The following is a 23237-nucleotide window of genomic DNA, read 5'->3' as shown; positions in this document are numbered from 1 at the left end:
AATAATAACCCGATTTTTGTAACAATAACTATGTACAAGTATTGCAGACAATCCGCACTTGGGATGGGCGCCCAGCATCCACTACGGATTATGAGAAATAGAATTATCGGTAAGTAAATTCTTATTTTCTCTAACGTCCTAAGTGGATGCTGGGGACTCCGTAAGGACCATGGGGATTATACCAAAGCTCCCAAACGGGCGGGAGAGTGCGGATGACTCTGCAGCACCGAATGAGAGAACTCCAGGATAAAGCCGCCAATTCTGACACGCGCCTGGCCCAGGCCAAGGCCAACAACATGACCACTTTCCATGTGAGATATTTTAACTCCACAGATTTAAGTGGTTCAAACCAATGTGACTTTTGGAACCCAAACTACATTGAGATCCCAAATTGCCACTGGAGGCACAAAAGGAGGCTGTATATGCAGTACCCCTTTTACAAACGTCTAAACTTCAGGGACTGAAGCTAGTTCTTTTTTGGAAGAAAATTGACAGGGCCGAAATCTGAACCTTAATGGACCCCAATTTCAGGCCCATAGACACTCCTGTTTGCAGGAAATGTAGGAATCGACCCAGTTGAATTTCCTCCGTCTGGCCTTACTGGCCTCGCACTACGCAACATATTTTCGCCAATTGCGGTGATAATGTTTTTGCGGTTACATCCTTCCTGGCTTTAGATCAGGATATGGATGACTTCATCCGGAATGCCTTTTTTCCTTCAGGATCCGGTGTTCAACCGGCATGCCGTCAAACGCAGCCGCGGTAAGTCTTGGAACAGACAGGGTCCTTGCTGGAGCAGGTCCCTTCTTAGAGGTAGAGGCCACGGATCCTCCGTGAGCATCTCTTGAAGTTCCGGTTACCAAGTCCTTCTTGGCCAATCCGGAGCCACGAATATAGTGCTTTCTCCTCTCCATCTTATCAATCTCAGTACCTTGGGTATGAGAGGCAGAGGAGGGAACACATACACTGACTGGTACACCCACAGTGTTACCAGAGCGTCTACAACTATTGCCTGAGGGTCTCTTGACCTGGCGCAATACCTGTCGAGTTTTTTAATCATGTGGACGACTTCTGGGTGAAGTCCCCACTCTCCCGGGTGGAGGTCGTGCTGAGGAAGTCTGCTTCCCAGTTGTCCACTCCCGGAATGAATACTGTTGACAGTGCTATCACATGATTTTCCGCCCAGCGAAGAATCCCTGCAGCTTCTGCCATTGCCCTCCTGCTTCTTGTGCCACCCTGTCTATTTACGTGGGTGACTGCCATGATGTTGTCCGACTGGATCAACACCGGCTGACCTTGAAGCAGAGGTCTTGCTAAGCTTAGAGCATTGTAAATGGCCCTTAGCTTCAGGATATTTATGTGAAGTGATGTATCCAGGCTTGACCCTAAGCCCTGGATATTCCTTCCCTGTGTGACTGCTCACCAGCCTCGCAGGCTGGCATCCGTGGTCACCAGGACCCAGTCCTGAATGCCGAATCTGCGGCCCTCTAGAAGATGAGCACTCTGCAACCACCACAGGATGGATACCCTTGTCCTTGGTGACAGGGTTATCCGCTGATGCATCTGAAAATGCGACCCGGACCATTTGTCCAGTAGGTTCCACTGGAAAGTTCTTGCGTGGAATCTAACGAATGGGATTGCTTCGTAGGAAGCCACCATTTTTACCCAGAACCCTTGTGCATTGATGCACTGAGACTTGGTTCGGTTTTAGGAGGTTCCTGACTAGCTCGGATAACTCCCTGGCTTTCTCTTCCGGGAGAAACACCTTTTTTCTGGACTGTGTCCAGGAACATCCCTAGGAAACAGAAGACAAGTCGTCGGAACCAGCTGCGATTTTGGAATATTGAGAATCCAATCGTGCTGCCGCAACACTACCTGAGATAGTGCTACACCGACTTCCAACTGTTCCCTGGATCTTACCCTTATCAGGGAATCGTCCAAGTAAGGGATAACTAAAATTCCCTTCCTTCGAAGGGATATCATTTCGGCCATTACCTTGGTAAAGACCCGGGGTGCCGTGGACCATCCCTACGGCAGCGTCTGAACTGATAGTGACAGTTTTGTACCATAACCTGAGGTACCCTTGGTGAGAAGGGTAAATTTTGACATGAAGGTAAGCATCCTTGATGTCCCGAGACATCATGAAGTCCCCTTCTTCCAGGTTCGCAATCACTGCTCTGAGTGACTCAATCTTGAATTTGAACCTCTGTATGTAAGTGTTCAAAGATTTTAGATTTTAGATTTAGAATCGGTCTCACCGAGCCGTCTGGCTTCGGTACCACAATAGTGTGGAATAATACCCCGTTCCCTGTTGCAGGAGGGGTACCTTGATTATCACCTGCTGGGAATACAGCTTGTGAATGGCTTCCAAAACTGCCTCCCTGTCAGAGGGAGACGTCGGTAAAGCCGACTTTTGGAAACGGCGAGGGGGAGACGTCTCGAATTCCAATATGTACCCTTGAGATATTACCTGAAGGATCCAGGGGTCTACTTGCGAGTGAGCCCACTGCGCACTGAAATTCATTGAGAACGGGCCCCCACCGTGCCTGAGCTTGTAAGGCCCTAGCGTCATACTGAGGGCTTGGCAGAGGCGGGAAAGGGTTTCTGTTCCTGGGAACTGGCTAATCTCTTCAGCCTTTTTCCTCTCCCTCTGTCACGAGCAGAAAAGAGGAACCTTTTGTCCGCTTGCCAACAAAGGACTGCGCCTGATAATACGGCGTCTTATTTTGAGAGGCGACCTGGGGTACAAACGTGGATTTCCCAGTTGTTGCCGTGGCCACCAGGTCTAAAAGACCGACCCCAAATGTCCCCTTTCAAAGGCAATACTTCCAAATGCCGTTTGGAATCCGCATCACCTGACCATTTTACTGGTAGAATTGGACAACGCACTTATACTTGATGCCAGTCGGCAAATATTCCGCTGTGCATCATGCATATATAGAAATGCATCTTTTAAATGCTCTATAGGCAATAATATACTATCCTTATCTAGGATATCAATATTTCCAGTCAGGGAATCCGACCATGCCAACCCAGCACTGCACCTCCAGGCTGAGGCGATTGCTGGTCGCAGTATAACACCAGTATGTGTGTGAATACATTTTTGGATACCCTCCTGCTTTCTATCAGCAGGATCCTTAAGGGCGGCCATCTCATGAGAGGGTAGAGCCCTTGTTCTTACAAGCGTGTGAGCGCCTTATCCCCCCTAGGGGGTGTTTCCCAACGCACCCTAACCTCTGGCGGGAAAGGGTATACAGCCAATACTTTTTAAGAAATTATCAATTGTTATCGGGGGGGAAACCCACGCATCATCACACACCTCATTTTATTTCTCAGATTCAGGAAAACTACAGGTAGTTTTTCCCTCACCGAACATAATACCCCTTTTTGGTGGTACTCGTATTATCAGAAATGTATAAAACATTTTCCATTGTCTCAATCATGTAACGTGTGGCCCTACTGGAAATCACGGTTGTCTCTTCACCGTCGACACAGGAGTCAGTATCCGTGTCGGCGTCTGTATCTGCCATCTGAGGTAACGGGCGCTTTAGAGCCCCTGACGGCCTATGAGACGTCTGGACAGGCACAAGCTGAGTAGCCGGCTGTCTCATGTCAACCACTGTTTTTTTGTTTTGTTTTTTTATACAGAGCTGACACTGTCACGTAATTTTCAACAGTACATCCACTCAGGTGTCGACCCCCTAGGTGGTGACATCACTGTTACAGACACTCTGCTCCGTCTCCACATCATTTTTCTCCTCATACATGTCGACACAAACGTACCGACACACAGCACACACACAGGGAATGCTCTGATAGAGGACAGGACCCCACTAGCCCTTTGGGGAGACAGAGGGAGAGTATGCCAGCACACACCAGAGCGCTATATATATATATACAGGGATAACCTTATATAAGTGTTTTTCCCCTTATAGCTGCTGTATGTTTTAATACTGCGCCTAATTAGTGCCCCCCTCTCTTTTTTTAACCCTTTCTGTAGTGTAGTGACTGCAGGGAAGAGCCAGGGAGCTTCCCTCCAACTGAGCTGTGAGGGAAAATGGCGCCAGTGTGCTGAGGAGATAGTCTTCGCCCCCTTTTCGGCGGCCTTATCTCCCGTTTTTCTGTATATTCTGGCAGGGGTCAAATGCATCCATATAGCCCAGGAGCTATATGTGATGTATTTTTTGCCATGTAAGGTATTTTTATCATGTTTTATTGCGTCTCAGGGCGCCCCCCCCAGCGCCCTGCACCCTCAGTGACCGGAGTATGAAGTGTGCTGAGAGCAATGGCGCACAGCTGTGCGCTACCTTATTGAAGACAGGAACGTCTTCTGCCGCCGATTTTTCCGGACCTCTTCGCTCTTCTGGCTCTGTAAGGGGGCCGGCGGCGAGGCTCTGGGACCCATCCAGGCTGGGCCTGTGATCGTCCCTCTGGAGCTAATGTCCAGTAGCCAAGAAGCCCAATCCACTCTGCACGCAGGTGAGTTCGCTTCTTCTCCCCTTAGTCCCTCGATGCAGTGAGCCTGTTGCCAGCAGGTCTCACTGATAATAACAAACCTAAACTAAAACTTTCACTAAGAAGCTCAGGAGAGCCCCTAGTGTGCACCCTTCTCGTCGGGCACATAAATCTAACTGAGGCTTGGAGGAGGGTCATAGGGGGAGGAGCCAGTGCACACCACATAGTCCTAAAGCTTTCTTTAGATGTGCCCAGTCTCCTGCGGAGCCGCTATTCCCCTTGGTCCTTACGGAGTCCCCAGCATCCACTTAGGACGTTAGAGAAAAGAGGCGTTGGTTACAACTGTTGCTGTTCATCCACAAGAAGGAATTTAATGTATCAATTACAATTGGAAAGTAACGATTAAATTACAACAGCTGTATCCAGTAGGATTTTTTGGACCCTTTAATAAACATTCCGTTGTCATCAAGAGCAATATGAAATAGATCCTGATTACATTTAGATATGGATAGTGGTGCCTATATATGTTGACTCCATTGTATTTTATTGAATGTGGGTTTCTTCTGTCTATATATATTTTTTAAAAATAAAGAGCTTGTATATTTTATTTTTTGCGCTCCCTTGATAACAAGTGTGATTATCTTTAAAATTTGGTTTATTATTGGTAGAACAGTACTACCTATGGGAGCAGCATTTTATAATATATGGTGAAAATTAATAGATGTATAAAGATTAAATAAGCAACAAATTGGTGAAATAGATAAGTTTTGATAGGAGCGCTGGGTTCTATATATATATATTGACATTTGGTTATATATATGTATAGACTTTATAAATTCTTGACAGAGATGTGCCTGAGCAGCGGCCCTCCCCAGCCCTATCCCAAATCATACTTATTTTGCATAGGAGATACCATGGTCATGAAGATTGTTCTCCCAGGGTGAGGTTCATTCATTGCATTCTGGGTATGCTGACCCCTGTGATTTCCCCAAATGTGGGAAACTCGACTGCATTATTTGTGGTAGTGGGGGACTGTTTTTGTGCTTTCCTCTGGTCAGCTCTGGTAAAAGTCAGATTTATTTGTCTCAGATCTTCCTCTAGCCTTGTTCTTCTTTCGAGAGTTTCCATGTGCTGCCTCAGTTGGATCTCCTTCACTTGACAGGGGGGTGCCCGAGCAGCGACCCTCCCCAGCTCTAGCCCAACTCCTACTTACCTGCCAGGTGAGATACTATGATCATGAAGGTGCTTCTCCCAGGGCAAGGCTCACCCATTGCACTCTGGGTGTGCTGCTCCTGCGGTTTCCCCAAATGTTGGACACTTGACTGCATAATTTGTGTTTCCCCTGGTCGGCTCTCGTATAATTCAGATCTCTTTGTCTCAGGTCTCTCTCCAGCCTAGTTTGCTGTCTGTTTCCACTTCTCTTTTCTTGAGTTGCTCCCTTCTATGCCCTTGCGCACTATCCTGACTTCTCCTGTCTGCTTACTTTGTGCCTTCCAACGCACAATGCAAACTACAGGTAGTGCTGCAGGGCCCACACCCTTTTACTTGCCTTACAGAGCAGCTCTGGAGCTGTTACAGTGCCCAGCTGCTGCAAGAAATCAGCTTGAATGCTTCAGGGGCTGGGGCATAGCCCCACACCGAAGTAGGGTGGAGGTGTTTAATGCGAACTAGGGGTCATCCAAGCGCCGCAAAAGGCCGCCATGCCCTGCACGCCCCTTTTCTCTTTTCATATGCAGACGAGGGTTGAAGCCAACTTTGACCCACTGCTTGGATGACATCACCATATGCAAATCCATCTGCTGCAGGCCTTCCCCCAGGAATGCTTGCACTAGTTGTTGCATTTGGTTTGTTGTTTGGGGGTGCTTCAGTATTAGGCAGCCTTCTGCCCTCCCATGTTCATCTGAAAATATGTATTCTCCCTGCAGTTGTTGTCCCCAGATGAGAGTTCCCTTGTGCTGCCTCAGTTGAATCTCCTTTACTTGACAGAGATGTGCCTGAGCAGCGGCCCTCCCCAGCCCTATCCTAAGTCATACTTATTTTGCATAGGAGATACCATGGTCATGAAGATTGTTCTCCCAGGGTGAGGTTCATTCATTGCATTCTGGGTATGCTGACCCCTATGATTTCCCCAAATGTGGGAAACTCGACTGCATTATTTGTGGTAGTGGGGGACTGTGTTTGTGCTTTCCTCTGGTCAGCTCTGGTAAAAGTCAGATTTCTTTGTCTCAGATTTTCCTCTAGCCTTGTTCTTCTTTCGAGAGTTCCCTTGTGCTGCCTCAGTTGGATCTACTTCACTTGACAGGGGGGTGCCCGAGCAGCGACCCTCCCCAGCTCTATCCCAAATCCTACTTACCTGCCAGGTGAGATACTATGATCATGAAGGTGCTTCTCCCAGGGCAAGTCTCACCCATTGCACTCTGGGTGTGCTGCTCCTGCGATTTCCCCAAATGTGGGAAACTTGACTGCATAATTTGTGTTTCCCCTGGTCGGCTCTCGTATAATTCAGATCTCTTTGTCTCAGGTCTCTCTCCAGCCTAGTTTGCTGTCTATTTCCACTTCTTTTTTCTTGAGCCGCTCCCTTCTATGCCCTTGCGCACTATCCTGACTTCTCCCGTCTGCTTAATTTGTGCCTTCCAACGCACAATGCGAACTACAGGTAGTGCTGCAGGGCCCACGCCCTTTTACTTGCCTTACAGAGCAGCTCTGGAGCTGTTACAGTGCCTAGCTGCTGCAAGAAATCAGCTTGAATGCTTCAGGGGCTGGGGCATAGCCAACATGAGCCCCACACCGAAGGAGGGTGGAGGTGTTTAATGCGAACTAGGGGTCATCCAATCGCCGCAAAAGGCCGCCATGCCCTGCACGCCCCTTTTCTCTTTTCATATGCAGACGAGGGTTGAAGCCAACTTTGACCCACTGCTTGGATGACATCACCATATGCAAATCCATCTGCTGCAGCCTTCCCCCAGGAATGCTTGCACTAGTTGTTGCATTTGGTTTGTTGTTTGGGGGTGCTTCAGTATTAGGCAGCCTTCTGCCCTCCCATGTTCATCTGAAAATATGTGTTCTCCCTGCAGTTGTTGTCCCCAGATGAGAGTTCCCTTGTGCTGCCTCAGTTGAATCTTCTTTACTTGACAGAGATGTGCCTGAGCAGCAGCCCTCCCCAGCCCTATCCCAAATCATACTTATTTTGCATAGGAGATACCATGGTCATGAAGATTGTTCTCCCAGGGTGAGGTTCATTCATTGCATTCTGGGTATGCTGACCCCTGTGATTTCCCTAAATGTGGGAAACTCGACTGCATTATTTGTGGTAGTGGGGGACTGTGTTTGTGCTTTCCTCTAGTCAGCTCTGGTAAAAGTCAGATTTCTTTGTCTCAGATTTTCCTCTAGCCTTGTTCTTCTTTCGAGAGTTCCCTTGTGCTGCCTCAGTTGGATCTCCTTCACTTGACAGGGGGGTGCCCGAGCAGCGACCCTCCCCAGCTCTAGCCCAACTCCTACTTACCTGCCAGGTGAGATACTATGATCATGAAGTTGCTTCTCCCTGGGCAAGGATCACCCATTGCACTCTGGGTGTGCTGCCCCTGTGATTTCCCCAAATGTGGGAAACTTGACTGCGTAATTTGTGTTTCCCCTGGTCGGCTCTCATATAATTCAGATCTCTTTGTCTCAGGTCTCTCTCCAGCCTAGTTTGCTGTCTGTTTCCACTTCTTTTTTCTTGAGCCCCTCCCTTCTATACCCTTGTGCACTATCCTGACTTCTCCTCCCGTCTGCTTACTTTGTGCCTTACAATGCACAATGCAAACTACAGGTAGTGCTGCAGGGCCCACGCCCTTTTACTTGCCTTACAGAGCAGCTCTGGAGCTGTTACAGTGCCCAGCTGCTGCAAGAAATCAGCTTGAATGCTTCAGGGGCTGGGGCATGGCCAACATGAGCCCCACACAGAAGGAGGGTGGGGGTATTTAATGCGAACTAGGGGTCATCCAAGCGCCGCAAAAGGCCGCTATGCCCTGCATACCCCTTTTCTCTTTTCATATGCAGATGAGGGTTCCAGCCAACTTTGGCCCACTGCTTGGATGACATCACCGTATGCAAATCCGTCTTCTGCAGACCTTCCCCCAGGAATGCTTGTACTAGTTGTTGCATTTGGTTTGTTGTTTGGGGGTGCTTCAGTATTAGGCAGCCTTCTGCCCTCCCAAGTTCATCTGAAAATATGTGTTCTCCCTGCAGTTGTTGTCCCCAGATGAGAGTTCCCTTGTGCTGCCTCAGTTGAATCTCCTTTACTTGACAGAGATGTGCCTGAGCAGCGGCCCTCCCCAGCCCTATCCCAAATCATACTTATTTTGCATAGGAGATACCATGGTCATGAAGATTGTTCTCCCAGGGTGAGGTTCATTCATTGCATTCTTGGTATGCTGACCCCTGTGATTTCCCCAAATGTGGAAACTTGACTGCATTATTTGTGGTAGTGAGTGACTGTGTTTGTGCTTTCCTCTGGTCAGCTCTGGTAAAAGTCAGATTTCTTTGTCTCAGATCTTCCTCTAGCCTTGTTCTTCTTTCGAGAGTTTCCTTGTGCTGCCTCAGTTGGATCTCCTTCACTTGACAGGGGGCTGGCGAGCAGCGACCCTCCCCAGCTCTAGCCCAACTCCTACTTATCTGCCAGGTAAGATACTAAGATCATGAAGGTGCTTCTCCGAGGGAAAGGCTCACCCATTGCACTCTGGGTGTGCTGCTCCTGCGATTTCCCCAAATGTGGGAAACTTGACTGCATAATTTGTGTTTCCCCTGGTCGGCTCTCGTATAATTCAGATCTCTTTGTCTCTGGTCTCTCTCCAGCCTAGTTTGCTGTCTGTTTCCACTTCTCTTTTCTTGAGCCGCTCCCTTCTATGCCCTTGCGCACTATCCTGACTTCTCCCGTCTGCTTACTTTTTGCCTTCCAACGCACAATGCGAACTACAGGTAGTGCTGCTGGTCCCACACCCTTTTATTTGCCTTACAGAGCAGCTCTGGAGCTGTTACAGTGCCCAGCTGCTGCAAGAAATCAGCTTGAATGCTTCAGGGGCTGGGGCATAGCCAACATGAGCCCCACACCGAAGGAGGGTGGAGGTGTTTAATGCGAGCTAGGGGTCATCCAAGCGCCGCAAAAGGCTGCCATGCCCTGCACGCCCCTTTTCTCTTTTCATATGCAGACGAGGGTTGAAGCCAACTTTGACCCACTGCTTGGATGACATCACCATATGCAAATCCATCTGCTGCAGGCCTTCCCCCAGGAATGCTTGCACTAGTTGTTGCATTTTGTTTGTTGTTTTGGGGTGCTTCAGTATTAGGTAGCCTTCGGCCCTCCCATGTTCATCTGAAAATATGTGTTCTCCCTGCAGTTGTTGTCCCCAGATGAGAGTTCCCTTGTGCTGCCTCAGTTGAATCTCCTTTACTTGACAGAGATGTGCCTGAGCAGCGGCCCTCCCCAGCCCTATCCCAAATCATACTTATTTTGCATAGGAGATACCATGGTCATGAAGATTGTTCTCCCAGGGTGAGGTTCATTCATTGCATTCTGGGTTTGCTGACCCCTGTGATTTCCACAAATGTGGGAAACTCGACTGCATTATTTGTGGTAGTGGGGGACTGTGTTTGTGCTTTCCTCTGGTCAGCTCTGGTAAAAGTCAGATTTCTTTGTCTCAGATTTTCCTCTAGCCTTGTTCTTCTTTCGAGAGTTCCCTTGTGCTGCCTCAGTTGGATCTCCTTCACTTGACAGGGGGCTGCCCGAGCAGCGACCCTCCCCAGCTCTAGCCCAACTCCTACTTACCTGCCAGGTGAGATACTATGATCATGAAGTTGCTTCTCCCAGGGCAAGGATCACCCATTGCACTCTGGGTGTGCTGCCCCTGTGATTTCCCCAAATGTGGGAAACTTGACTGCGTAATTTGTGTTTCCCCTGGTCGGCTCTCATATAATTCAGATCTCTTTGTCTCAGGTCTCTCTCCAGCCTAGTTTGCTGTCTGTTTCCACTTCTTTTTTCTTGAGCCCCTCCCTTCTATACCCTTGTGCACTATCCTGACTTCTCCTCCCGTCTGCTTACTTTGTGCCTTACAATGCACAATGCAAACTACAGGTAGTGCTGCAGGGCCCACACCCTTTTACTTGCCTTACAGAGCAGCTCTGGAGCTTTTACAGTGCCCAGCTGCTGCAAGAAATCAGCTTGAATGCTTCAGGGGCTGGGGCATGGCCAACATGAGCCCCACACAGAAGGAGGGTGGGGGTATTTAATGCAAACTAGGGGTCATACAAGCGCGGCAAAAGGCCGCCATGCCCTGCATACCCCTTTTCTCTTTTCATATGCAGATGAGGGTTCCAGCCAACTTTGGCCCACTGCTTGGATGACATCACCGTATGCAAATCCGTCTTCTGCAGACCTTCCCCCAGGAATGCTTGCACTAGTTGTTGCATTTGGTTTGTTGTTTGGGGGTGCTTCAGTATTAGGCAGCCTTCTGCCCTCCCATGTTCATCTGAAAATATGTGTTCTCCCTGCAGTTGTTGTCCCCAGATGAGAGTTCCCTTGTGCTGCCTCAGTTGAATCTCCTTTACTTGACAGAGATGTGCCTGAGCAGCGGCCCTCCCCAGCCCTATCCCAAATCATACTTATTTTGCATAGGAGATACCATGGTCATGAAGATTGTTCTCCCAGGGTGAGGTTCATTCATTGCATTCTGGGTATGCTGACCCCTGTGATTTCCCCAAATGTGGGAAACTTGACTGCATTATTTGTGGTAGTGAGGGACTGTGTTTGTGCTTTCCACTGGTCAGCTCTGGTAAAAGTCAGATTTCTTTGTCTCAGATCTTCCTCTAGCCTTGTTCTTCTTTCGAGAGTTCCCTTGTGCTGCCTCAGTTGGATCTCCTTCACTTGACAGGGGGGTGCCCGAGCAGCGACCCTCCCCAGCTCTAGCCCAACTCCTACTTACCTGCCAGGTGAGATACTATGATCATGAAGGTGCTTCTCCCAGGGCAAGGCTCACCCATTGCACTCTGGGTGTGCTGCTCCTGCGATTTCCCCAAATGTGGGAAACTTGACTGCATAATTTGTGTTTCCCCTGGTCGGCTCTCGTATAATTCAGATCTCTTTGTCTCAGGTCTCTCTCCAGCCTAGTTTGCTGTCTGTTTCCACTTCTCTTTTCTTGAGCCGCTCCCTTCTATGCCCTTGCGCACTATCCCAGGATAATTATTGTAGCTCGTCTGCGGGTAACAGCTCTCAGATCCACTTCTAGAAAAAATGCAACAATGTAATTTGAGTGACAAACTGCAGAGATGAACCCTTTCTGTGACTGCTGCACAGGGATCACACAAACTCTATTCATAGGGCTGACTTCACTTAGGGGAGATGTTCTCGCCCCGCAAAGAAGTGCAAGTATATACCGCACTTACGGTACCATTGGATTTACAGATATTTTCTTGCAATACACTATGGGGGTCATTCTGAGTTGATTGCTCGCTAGCAGTTTTTAGCAGCCTTAAAACGGTGGAGTTAACATATCTCACGTGGAAGGTGGTCATGTTATTAGCCTTGGCTTCGGCTAGGCGAGTGTCGGAATTAGCGGCTTTGTCACATAAAAGCCCATATTTGGTGTTCCATGTGGATAGAGCGGAATTGCGGACCCATCCTCAATTCCTACCAAAAGTGGTCTCATCTTTTCATATGAACCAATCTATTGTGGTGCCTTTGGCTACGCGTGACTTGGAGGATTCCGAGTTACTTGATGTGGTCAGGGCTTTGAAAATTTACGTGGCCAGGACGGCTAGAGTCAGGAAAACTGAAGCGCTGTTTGTCCTGTATGCAACCAACAAGATTGGTGCCCCTGCTTCAAAGCAGGCTATTGCTCGCTGGATTTGTAACACGATTCAGCAAGCGCATTCTATGGCTGGATTGCAGTTACCGAAATCGGTCTATGCCCATTCCACGAGGAAAGTGGGCTCTCCTTGGGCGGCTGCCCGAGGGGTCTCGGCACTACAGCTGTGTCGAGCTGCTACTTGGTCAGGTTCAAACACCTTTTCAAAATACTATAAGTTTGATACCCTGGCTGAGGAGGAACTCATGTTTGCTCAATCGGTGCTGCAGAGTCATCCGCACTCTCCCGCCCGTTTTGGAGCTTTGGTATAATCCCCATGGTCCTTACGGAGTCCCCAGCATCCTCTAGGACGTTAGAGAAAATAAGATTTTAAACCTACCGGTAAATCTTTTTCTCGTAGTCCGTAGAGGATGCTGGGCGCCCGTCCCAAGTGCGGACTACTTCTGCAATTCTTGTATATAGTTATTGCTTCAATAAGGGTTATGTTATAGTTGCATCGGTCCTGCACTGATGCTACAGTATGTTGTTTTTTCGTACTCATAACTGGGTAGTTTATCACAAGTTATACGGTGTGATTGGTGTGGCTGGTATGAATCTTGCCCTTGATTAACAAAATCCTTTCCTCATACTGTCAGTCTCCTCTGGGCACAGTTTCTCTAACTGTGGCATAGAGGCGCATAGAGGGAGGAGCCAGTGCACACCCAGAACTAAAGTCTTTCTTAAAGTGCCCATGTCTCCTGCGGAGCCCGTCTATCCCCATGGTCCTTACGGAGTCCCCAGCACCCTCTACGGACTACGAGAAAAAGATTTACCGGTAGGTTTAAAATCTTATTTTCTACTTTATTCTTTTCTATCCTAGTTTATTACGACCAACTCTCATCCAAGGAGTTTGATATTCTACTACCTGCATGCAATTTAAATTGCTTAAATTGTTTATATGGTTGATTTGTCCTTCACAACCCATAATCTGCAACTTGGATGTACTTGTGTCATTGAAAATCTTATAATAAAAATGTTTATATATTGAAAAAAAAAGTTATAAGACATATGCATTCAATATTTGAAGAAACAAAATAAAATAAAGCTATGTATTGGGTTTCACTAACAAGCACATTGGAAGACTTGACTACTGTTAAAAGACATGCATTACATGGTATAGAGCCACAAACCACAATGTAGTAAAATAAAAACAAACTTACATGTGCTAGAGCTGGGGAGGGTCGCTGCTCGGGCAGCCCCCTGTCAAGTGAAGGAGATCCAACTGAGGCAGCACAAGAGAACTCTCGAAAGAAAAACAAGGCTAGAGGAAGATCTGAGACAAAGAAATCTGACTTTTACCAGAGCTGACCAGAGGAAAGCACAAACACAGTCACTCACTACCACAAATAATGCAGTCAAGTTTCCCACATTTGGGGAAATCACAGGGGTCAGCATACCCAGAATGCAATGAATGAACCTCACCCTGAGAGAACAATCTTCATGACCATGGTATCGCCTATGCAAAATAAGTATGATTTGGGCTGGGGAGGGCCGCTGCTCAGGCACATCTCTGTCAAGTAAAGGAGATTCAACTGAGGCAGCACAAGGGAACTCTCATCTGGGGACAACAACTGCAGGGAGAACACATATTTTCAGATGAACATGGGAGGGCAGAAGGCTGCCTTATACTGCAGCACCCCCAAACAACAAACCAAATGCAACAACTAGTGCAAGCATTCCTGGGGGAAGGCTGCAGCAGATGGATTTGCATATGGTGATGTCATCCAAGCAGTGGGTCAAAGTTGGCTTCAACCCTCGTCTGCATATGAAAAGAGAAAAGGGGTATGCAGGGCATGGCGGCCTTTTGCGGCGCTTGGATGACCCCTAGTTTGCATTAAATACCCCCACCCTCCTTCTGTGTGGGGCTCATGTTGGCCATGCCCCAGCCCCTGAAGCATTCAAGCTGATTTCTTGCAGCAGCTGGGCACTGTAACAGCTCCAGAGCTGCTCTGTAAGGCAAGTAAAAGGGGTGTGGGCCCTGCAGCACTACCTGTAGTTTGCATTGTGCATTGTAAGGCACAAAGTAAGCAGACGGGAGGAGAAGTCAGGATAGTGCACAAGGGTATAGAAGGGAGGGGCTCAAGAAAAAAGAAGTGGAAACAGACAGCAAACTAGGCTGGAGAGAGACCTGAGACAAAGAGATCTGAATTATATGAGAGCCGACCAGGGGAAACACAAATTACGCAGTCAAGTTTCCCACATTTGGGGAAACCACAGGGGCAGCACACCCAGAGTGCAATGGGTGATCCTTGCCCAGGGAGAAGCACATTCATGATCATAGTATCTTACCTAGCAGGTAAGAAGGAGTTGGGCTAGAGCTGGGGAGGGTCGCTGCTCGGGCACCCCCCTGTCAAGTGAAGGAGATCCAACTGAGGCAGCACAAGGGAACTCTCGAAAGAAGAACAAGGCTAGAGGAAGATCTGAGACAAAGAAATCTGACTTTTACCAGAGCTGACCAGAGGAAAGCACAAACACAGTCCCCCACTACCACAAATAATGCTGTCAAGTTTACCACATTTGGGGAAATCACATGGGTCAGCATACCCAGAATGCAATGAATGAACCTCACCCTGGGAGAACAATCTTCATGACCATGGTATCTCCTATGCAAAATAAGTATGATTTGGGATAGGGCTGGGGAGGGCCGCTGCTCAGGCACATCTCTGTCAAGTAAAGGAGATTCAACTGCTGCACAAGGGAACTCTCATCTGGGGACAACAACTGCAGGAGGTACACATATTTTCAGATGAACATGGGAGGGCAGAAGGCTGCCTAATACTGAAGCACCCCCAAACAACAAACCAAATGCTACAACTAGTGCAAGCATTCCTGGGGGAAGGCCTGCAGCAGATGGATTTGCATATGGTGATGTCATCCAAGCAGTGGGTCAAAGTTGGCTTCAACCCTCGTCTGCATATGAAAAGAGAAAATTGGCATGCAGGGCATGGCGGCCTTTTGCGGTGCTTGGATGACCCCTAGTTCGCATTAAACACCTCCACCCTCCTTCGGTGTGGGGCTCATGTTGGCTATGCCCCAGCCCCTGAAGCATTCAAGCTGATTTCTTGCAGCAGCTGGGCACTATAACAGCTCCAGAGCTGCTCTGTAAGGCAAGTAAAAGGGCGTGGGCCCTGCAGCACTACCTGTAGTTCGCATTGTGCGTTGGAAGGCACAAATTAAGCAGACGGGAGAAGTCAGGATAGTGCGCAAGGGCATAGAAGGGAGTGGCTCAAGAAAAGAGAAGTGGAAACAGACAACAAACTAGGCTGGAGAGAGACCTGAGACAAAGAGATCTGAATTATACGAGAGCCGACCAGGGGAAACACAAATTATGCAGTCAAGTGTCCAACATTTGGGGAAACCGCAGGAGCAGCACACCCAGAGTGCAATGGGTGAGCCTTGCCCTGGGAGAAGCAACTTCATGATCATAGTATCTCACCTGGCAGGTAAGTAGGAGTTGGGCTAGAGCTGGGGAGGGTCGCTGCTCGGGCACCCCCCTGTCAAGTGAAGGAGATCCAACTGAGGCAACACAAGGGAACTCTCGAAAGAAGAACAAGGCTAGAGGAAGATCTGAGACAAAGAAATCTGACTTTTACCAGAGCTGACCAGAGGAAAGCACAAACACAGTCCCCAACTACCACAAATAATGCAGTCAAGTTTCCCACATTTGGGGAAATCACAGGGGTCAGCATACCCAGAATGCATTGACTGAATCTCACCCTGGGAGAACAATCTTCATGACCATGGTATCTCCTATGCAAAATAAGTATGATTTGGGATAGGGCTGGGGAGGGCCGCTGCTCAGGAACATCTCTGTCAAGTAAAGGAGATTCAACTGAGGCAGCACAAGGGAACTCTCAGCTTGGGACAACAACTCCAGGGAGAACACATATTTTCAGATGAACATGGGAGGGCAGAAGGTTGCCTAATACTGAAGCACCCCCAAACAACAAACCAAATGCAACAACTTGTGCAAGCATTCCTGGGGGAAGGCCTGCAGCAGATGGATTTGCATATGGTGATGTCATCCAAGCAGTGGGTCAAAGATGGCTTCAACCCTCGTCTGCATATGAAAAGAGAAAAGGGGCGTGCAGGGCATGGCAGCCTTTTGCGGCGCTTGGAAGACCCCTAGTTCGCATTAAACACCTCCACCCTCCTTCGGTGTGGGGCTCATATTGGCTATGCCCCAGCCCCTGAAGCATTCAAGCTGATTTCTTGCAGCAGCTGGGCACTGTAACAGCTCCAGAGCTGATCTGTAAGGCAAGTAAAAGGGTGTGAGCCCTGCAGCACTACCTGTAGTTCGCATTGTGCGTTGGAAGGCACAAATTAAGCAGACGGGAGAAGTCAGGATAGTGCGCAAGGGCATAGAAGGGAGTGGCTCAAGAAAAGAGAAGTGGAAACAGACAGCAAACTAGGCTGGAGAGAGACCTGAGACAAAGAGATCTGAATTATACGAGAGCCGACCAGGGGAAACACAAATTATGCAGTCAAGTTTCCCACATTTGGGGAAATCGCAGGAGCAGCACACCCAGAGTGCAATGGGTGAGCCTTGCCCTGGGAGAAGCACCTTCATGATCATAGTATCTCACCTGGCAGGTAAGTAAGATTTGGGATAGAGCTGGGGAGGGTCGCTGCTCGGGCACCCCCCTGTCATGTGAAGGAGATCCAACCGAGGCAGCACAAGGAAACTCTCGAAAGAAGAACAAGGCTAGAGGAAGATCTGAGACAAATAAATCTGACTTTTACCAGAGCTGACCAGAGGAAAGAACAAACACAGTCCCCCACTACCACAAATAATGCAGTCGAGTTTCCCACATTTGGGGAAATCATAGGAGTCAGCATACCCAGAATGCAATGAATTAACCTCACCCTGGGAGAACAATCTTCATGACCATGGTATCTCCTATGCAAAATAAGTATGATTTGGGATAGGGCTGGGGAGGGCCGCTGCTCAGGCACATCTCTGTCAAGTAAAGGAGATTCAACTGAGGCAGCACAAGGGAACTCTCATCTGGGGACAACAACTGCAGGGAGAACACATATTTTCAGATGAACATGGTAGGGCAGAAGGCTGCCTAATACTGAAGCACCCCCAAACAACAAACCAAATGCAACAACTAGTGCAAGCATTCCTGGGGGAAGGCCTGCAGCAGATGGATTTGCATATGGTGATGTCATTCAAGCAGTGGGTCAAAGTTGGCTTCAACCCTCGTCTGCATATGAAAAGAGAAAAGGGGCGTGCAGGGCATGGCGGCCTTTTGCGGCGCTTGGATGACCCCTAGTTCGCATTAAACACCTCCACCCTCCTTCGATGTGGGGCTCATGTTGGCTATGCCCCAGCCCCTGAAGCATTCAAGCTGATTTCTTGCAGCAGCTGGGCACTGTAACAGCTCCAGAGCTGCTCTGTAAGGCAAGTAAAAGGGCGTGGGCCCTGCAGCACTACCTGTAGTTTGCATTGTGCGTTGGAAGGCACAAAGTAAGCAGACGGGAGAAGTCAGGATAGTGCGCAAGGGCATAGAAGGGAGCGGCTCAAGAAAAGAGAAGTGGAAACAGACAGCAAACTAGGCTGGAGAGAGACCTGAGACAAAGAGATCTGAATTATACGAGAGCCGACCAGGGGAAACACAAATTATGCAGTCAAGTTTCCCACATTTGGGGAAATCACAGGAGCAGCACACCCAGAGTGCAATGGGTGAGCCTTGCCCTGGGAGAAGCACCTTCATGATCATAGTATCTCACCTGGCAGATCAGTAGGAGTTGGGCTACAGCTGGGGAGGGTCGCTGCTCGGGCACCCCCCTGTCAAGTGAAGGAGATCCAACTGAGGCAGCACAAGGGAACTCTCGAAAGAAGAACAAGGCTAGAGGAAAATCTGAGACAAATAAATCTGACTTTTACCAGAGCTGACCAGAGGAAAGCACAAACACAGTCCCTCACTACCACAAATAATGCAGTCGAGTTTCCCACATTTGGGGAAATCACAGGGGTCAGCATACCCAGAATGCAATGAATGAACCTCACCCTGGGAGAACAATCTTCATGAAAATGGTATCTCCTATGCAAAATAAGTATGATTTGGGATAGGGCTGGGGAGGGCCGCTGCTCAGGCACATCTCTGTCAAGTAAAGGAGATTCAACTGAGGCAGCACAAGGGAACTCTCATCTGAGGACAACAACTGCAGGGAGAACACATATTTTCAGATGAACATGGTAGGGCAGAAGGCTGCCTAATACTGAAGCACCCCCAAACAACAAACCAAATGCAACAACTAGTGCAAGCATTCCCGGGGGAAGGCATGCAGCAGATGGATTTGCATATGGTGATGTCATCCAAGCAGTGGGTCAAAGTTGGCTTCAACCCTCGTCTGCATATGAAAAGAGAAAAGGGGCGTGCAGGGCATGGCGGCCTTTTGCGGCGCTTGGATGACCCCTAGTTCGCATTAAACACCTCCACCCTCCTTCGATGTGGGGCTAATGTTGGCTATGCCCCAGCCCCTGAAGCATTCAAGCTGATTTCTTGCAGCAGCTGGGCACTGTAACAGCTCCAGAGCTGCTCTGTAAGGCAAGTAAAAGGGCGTGGGCCCTGTAGCACTACCTGTAGTTTGCATTGTGCGTTGGAAGGCACAAAGTAAGCAGACGGGAGAAGTCAGGATAGTGCGCAAGGGCATAGAAGGGAGCGGCTCAAGAAAAGAGAAGTGGAAACAGACAGCAAACTAGGCTGGAGAGAGACCTGAGACAAAGAGATCTGAATTATACGAGAGCCGACCAGGGGAAACACAAATTATGCAGTCAAGTGTCCAACATTTGGGGAAACCGCAGGAGCAGCACACCCACAGTGCAATGGGTGAGCCTTGCCCTGGGAGAAGCACCTTCATGATCATAGTATCTCACCTGGCAGGTAAGTAGGAGTTGGGCTAGAGCTGGGGAGGGTCGCTGCTCGGGCACCCCCCTGTCAAGTGAAGGAGATCCAACTGAGGCAGCACAAGGGAACTCTCGAAAGAAGAACAAGGCTAGAGGAAGATCTGAGACAAAGAAATCTGACTTTTACCAGAGCTGACAAGAGGAAAGCACAAACACAGTCCCTTACTACCACAAATAATGCAGTCCAGTTTCCCACATTTGGGGAAATCACAGGGATCAGCATACCCAGAATGCAATGAATGAACCTCACCCTGGGAGAACAATCTTCATGACCATGGTATCTCCTATGCAAAATAAGTATGATTTGGGATAGGGCTGGGGAGGGCCGCTGCTCAGGCACATCTCTGTCAAGAATTTATAAAGTCTATACATATATATAACCAAATGTCAATATATATATATAGAACCCAGCGCTCCTATCAAAACGTATCTATTTCACCAATTTGTTGCTTATATATTTGTTGCGCTCCCTTGATAACAAGTGTGATTATCTTTAAAATTTGGTTTATTATTGGTAGAACAGTACTACCTATGGGAGCAGCATTTTATAATATATGGTGAAAATTAATAGATGATCATGAAGGTGCTTCTCCCAGGGCAAGGCTCATCCATTGCACTCTGGGTGTGCTGCTCCTGCGATTTCCCCAAATGTGGGAAAGTTGACTGCATAATTTGTGTTTCCCCTGGTTGGCTCTCGTATAATTCAGATCTCTTTGTCTCAGGTCTCTCTCCAGCCTAGTTTGCTGTCTGTTTCCACTTCTCTTTTCTTGAGCCGCTCCCTTCTATGCCCTTGCGCACTATCTTGACTTCTCCCGTCTGCTTACTTTGTGCCTTCCAACGCACAATGTGAACTACAGGTAGTGCTGCAGGGCCCACACCCTTTTACTTGCCTTACAGAGCAGCTCTGGAGCTATTACAGTGCCCAGCTGCTGCAAGTAATCAGCTTGAATGCTTCAGGGGCTGGGGCATAGCCAACATGAGCCCAACACCGAAGTAGGGTGGAGGTGTTTAATGCGAACTAGGGGTCATCCAAGCGCCGCAAAAGGCCGCCATGCCCTGCACGCCCCTTTTCTCTTTTCATATGCAGACGAGGGTTGAAGCCAACTTTGACCCACTGCTTGGATGACATCACCATATGCAAATCCATCTGCTGCAGGCCTTCCCCCAGGAATGCTTGTACTAGTTGTTGCATTTGTTTTGTTGTTTGGGGGTGCTTCAGTATTAGGCAGCCTTCTGCCCTCCCATGTTCATCTGAAAATATGTGTTCTCCCTGCAGTTGTTGTCCCCAGATGAGAGTTCCCTTGTGCTGCCTCAGTTGAATCTCCTTTACTTGACAGAGATGTGCCTGAGCAGCGGCCCTCCCCAGCCCTATCCCAAATCATACTTATTTTGCATAGGAGATACCATGGTCATGAAGATTGTTCTCCCAGGGTGAGGTTCATACATTGCATTCTGGGTATGCTGACCCCTGTGATTTCCCCAAATGTGGGAAACTCGACTGCATTATTTGTGGTAGTGGGGGACTGTGTTTGTTCTTTCCTCTGGTCAGCTCTGGTAAAAGTCAGATTTATTTGTCTCAGATCTTCTTCTAGCCTTGTTCTTCTTTCGAGAGTTTCCTTGTGCTGCCTCGGTTGGATCTTCTTCACTTGACAGGGGGGTGCCCGAGCAGCGACCCTCCCCAGCTCTAGCCCAACTCCTACTTACCTGCCAGGTGAGATACTATGATCATGAAGGTGCTTCTCCCAGGGCAAGGCTCACCCATTGCACTCTGGGTGTGCTGCTCATGTGATTTCCCCAAATGTGGGAAACTTGACTGCATAATTTGTGTTTCCCCTGGTCGGCTCTCGTATAATTCAGATCTCTTTGTCTCAGGTCTCTCTCCAGCCTAGTTTGCTGTCTGTTTCCACTTCTCTTTTCTTGAGCCGCTCCCTTCTATGCCCTTGCGCACTATCCTGACTTCTCCCGTCTGCTTAATTTGTGCCTTCCAACGCACAATGCGAACTACAGGTAGTGCTGCAGGGCCCACACCCTTTTACTTGCCTTACAGAGCAGCTCTGGAGCTGTTACAGTGCCCAGCTGCTGCAAGAAATCAGCTTGAATGCTTCAGGGGCTGGGGCATAGCCAACATGAGCCCCACACCGAAGGAGGGTGGAGGTGTTTAATGCGAACTAGTGGTCTTCCAAGCGCCGCAAAAGGCCGCCATGCCCTGCACGCCCCTTTTCTCTTTTCATATGCAGACGAGGGTTGAAGCCAACTTTGACTCACTGCTTGGATGACATCACCATATGCAAATCCATCTGCTGCAGGTCTTCCCCCAGGAATGCTTGCACTAGTTGTTGCATTTGGTTTGTTGTTTGGGGGTGCTTCAGTATTAGGCAGCCTTCTGCCCTCCCATGTTCATCTGAAAATATGTGTTCTCCCTGGAGTTGTTGTCCCCAGATGAGAGTTCCCTTGTGCTGCCTCAGTTGAATCTCCTTTACTTGACAGAGATGTGCCTGAGCAGCGGCCCTCCCCAGCCCTATCCCAAATCATACTTATTTTGCATAGGAGATACCATGGTCATGAAGATTGTTCTCCCAGGGTGAGGTTCATTCATTGCATTCTGGGTATGCTGACCCCTGTGATTTCCCCAAATGTGGGAAACTCGACTGCATTATTTGTGGTAGTGGGGGACTGTGTTTGTGCTTTCCTCTGGTCAGCTCTGGTAAAAGTCAGATTTATTTGTCTCAGATTTTCCTCTAGCCTTGTTCTTCTTTCGAGAGTTCCCTTGTGCTGCCTCAGTTGGATCTCCTTCACTTGACAGGGGGGTGCCCGAGCAGCGACCCTCCCCAGCTCTAGCCCAACTCCTACTTACCTGCCAGGTGAGATACTATGATCATGAAGGTGCTTCTCCCAGGGCAAGGCTCACCCATTGCACTCTGGGTGTGCTGCTCCTGTGATTTCCCCAAATGTGGGAAACTTGACTGCATAATTTGTGTTTCCCCTGGTCGGCTCTCGTATAATTCAGATCTCTTTGTCTCAGGTCTCTCTCCAGCCTAGTTTGCTGTCTGTTTCCACTTCTCTTTTCTTGAGCTGCTCCCTTCTATGCCCTTGCGCACTATCCTGACTTCTCCCGTCTGCTTACTTTGTGCCTTCCAACGCACAATGCAAACTACAGGTAGTGCTGCAGGGCCCACGCCCTTTTACTTGCCTTACAGAGTAGCTCTGGAGCTGTTACAGTGCCCAGCTGCTGCAAGAAATCAGCTTGAATGCTTCAGGGGCTGGGGCATAGCCAACATGAGCCCCACACCGAAGGAGGGTGGAGGTGCTTAATGCGAGCTAGGGGTCATCCAAGCGCCGCAAAAGGCCGCCATGCCCTGCACGCCCCTTTTCTCTTTTCATATGCAGACGAATCTCCTTTACTTGACAGAGATATGCCTGAGCAGCGGCCCTCCCCAGCCCTATCCCAAATCATACTTATTTTGCATAGGAGATACCATGGTCATGAAGATTTTTCTCCCAGGGTGAGGTTCATTCATTGCATTCTGGGTATGCTGACCCCTGTGATTTCCCCAAATGTGGGAAACTTGACTGCATTATTTGTGGTAGTGGGGGACTGTGTTTGTGCTTTCCTCTGGTCAGCTCTGGTAAAAGTCAAATTTCTTTGTCTCAGATCTTCCTCTAGCCTTGTTCCTCTTTCGAGAGTTCCCTTGTGCTGCCTCAGTTGGATCTCCTTCACTTGACAGGGGGGTGCCCGAGCAGCGACCCTCCCCAGCTCTAGCCCAACTCCTACTTACCTGCCAGGTGAGATACTATGATCATGAAGGTGCTTCTCCCAGGGCAAGGCTCACCCATTGCACTCTGGGTGTGCTGCTCCTGCGGTATGCCTGAGCAGCGGCCCTCCCCAGCCTATGCAAAATAAGTATGATTTGGGATAGGGCTGGGGAGGGCCGCTGCTCAGGCACATCTCTGTCAAGAATTTATAAAGTCTATACATATATATAACCAAA

The 23237-nt window shown here is 48.8% G+C and overlaps 25 non-coding genes and 3 pseudogenes across 25 annotated transcripts; 17 read left to right on the top strand and 11 right to left on the bottom strand.

The window, feature by feature from the left end:
• Positions 1-5344: 5344 nt before the first annotated feature.
• On the top strand, positions 5345-5508 carry LOC135022163 (U1 spliceosomal RNA). Its single transcript, XR_010219321.1, has one exon. It is a non-coding gene; the product is annotated as a U1 spliceosomal RNA (small nuclear RNA).
• Positions 5509-5660: 152 nt separating this feature from the next.
• Positions 5661-5823, top strand: LOC135022139 (U1 spliceosomal RNA). Its single transcript, XR_010219301.1, has one exon. It is a non-coding gene; the product is annotated as a U1 spliceosomal RNA (small nuclear RNA).
• A 661-nt stretch (positions 5824-6484) lies between these two features.
• Positions 6485-6648, top strand: LOC135022161 (U1 spliceosomal RNA). Its single transcript, XR_010219319.1, has one exon. It is a non-coding gene; the product is annotated as a U1 spliceosomal RNA (small nuclear RNA).
• Positions 6649-6800: 152 nt separating this feature from the next.
• Positions 6801-6963, top strand: LOC135022129 (U1 spliceosomal RNA). The gene has a single exon (XR_010219292.1). It is a non-coding gene; the product is annotated as a U1 spliceosomal RNA (small nuclear RNA).
• Positions 6964-7633: 670 nt separating this feature from the next.
• On the top strand, positions 7634-7797 carry LOC135022162 (U1 spliceosomal RNA). The gene has a single exon (XR_010219320.1). It is a non-coding gene; the product is annotated as a U1 spliceosomal RNA (small nuclear RNA).
• Positions 7798-7949: 152 nt separating this feature from the next.
• LOC135022151 (U1 spliceosomal RNA) lies at positions 7950-8091 on the top strand (annotated as a pseudogene).
• A 695-nt stretch (positions 8092-8786) lies between these two features.
• Positions 8787-8949, top strand: LOC135022111 (U1 spliceosomal RNA). The gene has a single exon (XR_010219275.1). It is a non-coding gene; the product is annotated as a U1 spliceosomal RNA (small nuclear RNA).
• A 151-nt stretch (positions 8950-9100) lies between these two features.
• Positions 9101-9263, top strand: LOC135022154 (U1 spliceosomal RNA). The gene has a single exon (XR_010219313.1). It is a non-coding gene; the product is annotated as a U1 spliceosomal RNA (small nuclear RNA).
• Positions 9264-9934: 671 nt separating this feature from the next.
• LOC135022172 (U1 spliceosomal RNA) lies at positions 9935-10098 on the top strand. Its single transcript, XR_010219330.1, has one exon. It is a non-coding gene; the product is annotated as a U1 spliceosomal RNA (small nuclear RNA).
• A 152-nt stretch (positions 10099-10250) lies between these two features.
• LOC135022144 (U1 spliceosomal RNA) lies at positions 10251-10392 on the top strand (annotated as a pseudogene).
• Positions 10393-11087: 695 nt separating this feature from the next.
• LOC135022183 (U1 spliceosomal RNA) lies at positions 11088-11251 on the top strand. The gene has a single exon (XR_010219341.1). It is a non-coding gene; the product is annotated as a U1 spliceosomal RNA (small nuclear RNA).
• Positions 11252-11403: 152 nt separating this feature from the next.
• Positions 11404-11566, top strand: LOC135022119 (U1 spliceosomal RNA). Its single transcript, XR_010219282.1, has one exon. It is a non-coding gene; the product is annotated as a U1 spliceosomal RNA (small nuclear RNA).
• Positions 11567-13641: 2075 nt separating this feature from the next.
• On the bottom strand, positions 13642-13805 carry LOC135022109 (U1 spliceosomal RNA). The gene has a single exon (XR_010219274.1). It is a non-coding gene; the product is annotated as a U1 spliceosomal RNA (small nuclear RNA).
• A 689-nt stretch (positions 13806-14494) lies between these two features.
• Positions 14495-14636, bottom strand: LOC135022157 (U1 spliceosomal RNA; annotated as a pseudogene).
• Positions 14637-14788: 152 nt separating this feature from the next.
• On the bottom strand, positions 14789-14952 carry LOC135022191 (U1 spliceosomal RNA). The gene has a single exon (XR_010219349.1). It is a non-coding gene; the product is annotated as a U1 spliceosomal RNA (small nuclear RNA).
• A 668-nt stretch (positions 14953-15620) lies between these two features.
• On the bottom strand, positions 15621-15783 carry LOC135022148 (U1 spliceosomal RNA). Its single transcript, XR_010219308.1, has one exon. It is a non-coding gene; the product is annotated as a U1 spliceosomal RNA (small nuclear RNA).
• A 152-nt stretch (positions 15784-15935) lies between these two features.
• LOC135022192 (U1 spliceosomal RNA) lies at positions 15936-16099 on the bottom strand. The gene has a single exon (XR_010219350.1). It is a non-coding gene; the product is annotated as a U1 spliceosomal RNA (small nuclear RNA).
• Positions 16100-16770: 671 nt separating this feature from the next.
• Positions 16771-16933, bottom strand: LOC135022115 (U1 spliceosomal RNA). The gene has a single exon (XR_010219279.1). It is a non-coding gene; the product is annotated as a U1 spliceosomal RNA (small nuclear RNA).
• Positions 16934-17085: 152 nt separating this feature from the next.
• On the bottom strand, positions 17086-17249 carry LOC135022177 (U1 spliceosomal RNA). The gene has a single exon (XR_010219335.1). It is a non-coding gene; the product is annotated as a U1 spliceosomal RNA (small nuclear RNA).
• A 671-nt stretch (positions 17250-17920) lies between these two features.
• Positions 17921-18083, bottom strand: LOC135022136 (U1 spliceosomal RNA). Its single transcript, XR_010219298.1, has one exon. It is a non-coding gene; the product is annotated as a U1 spliceosomal RNA (small nuclear RNA).
• Positions 18084-18235: 152 nt separating this feature from the next.
• On the bottom strand, positions 18236-18399 carry LOC135022173 (U1 spliceosomal RNA). The gene has a single exon (XR_010219331.1). It is a non-coding gene; the product is annotated as a U1 spliceosomal RNA (small nuclear RNA).
• A 671-nt stretch (positions 18400-19070) lies between these two features.
• On the bottom strand, positions 19071-19233 carry LOC135022140 (U1 spliceosomal RNA). Its single transcript, XR_010219302.1, has one exon. It is a non-coding gene; the product is annotated as a U1 spliceosomal RNA (small nuclear RNA).
• A 152-nt stretch (positions 19234-19385) lies between these two features.
• Positions 19386-19549, bottom strand: LOC135022189 (U1 spliceosomal RNA). Its single transcript, XR_010219347.1, has one exon. It is a non-coding gene; the product is annotated as a U1 spliceosomal RNA (small nuclear RNA).
• A 1079-nt stretch (positions 19550-20628) lies between these two features.
• LOC135022167 (U1 spliceosomal RNA) lies at positions 20629-20792 on the top strand. Its single transcript, XR_010219325.1, has one exon. It is a non-coding gene; the product is annotated as a U1 spliceosomal RNA (small nuclear RNA).
• Positions 20793-20944: 152 nt separating this feature from the next.
• On the top strand, positions 20945-21107 carry LOC135022134 (U1 spliceosomal RNA). Its single transcript, XR_010219297.1, has one exon. It is a non-coding gene; the product is annotated as a U1 spliceosomal RNA (small nuclear RNA).
• Positions 21108-21778: 671 nt separating this feature from the next.
• Positions 21779-21942, top strand: LOC135022160 (U1 spliceosomal RNA). Its single transcript, XR_010219318.1, has one exon. It is a non-coding gene; the product is annotated as a U1 spliceosomal RNA (small nuclear RNA).
• Positions 21943-22094: 152 nt separating this feature from the next.
• On the top strand, positions 22095-22257 carry LOC135022122 (U1 spliceosomal RNA). The gene has a single exon (XR_010219285.1). It is a non-coding gene; the product is annotated as a U1 spliceosomal RNA (small nuclear RNA).
• Positions 22258-22700: 443 nt separating this feature from the next.
• On the top strand, positions 22701-22864 carry LOC135022175 (U1 spliceosomal RNA). The gene has a single exon (XR_010219333.1). It is a non-coding gene; the product is annotated as a U1 spliceosomal RNA (small nuclear RNA).
• The last annotated feature ends 373 nt before the right edge of the window (positions 22865-23237 follow it).

The sequence above is a fragment of the Pseudophryne corroboree genome, unplaced genomic scaffold (genome assembly GCF_028390025.1).
Source record: "Pseudophryne corroboree isolate aPseCor3 unplaced genomic scaffold, aPseCor3.hap2 scaffold_383, whole genome shotgun sequence".
Taxonomy (NCBI): Eukaryota; Metazoa; Chordata; class Amphibia; order Anura; family Myobatrachidae; genus Pseudophryne; species Pseudophryne corroboree.
This window is presented reverse-complemented; position numbering and strand designations above follow the sequence as displayed.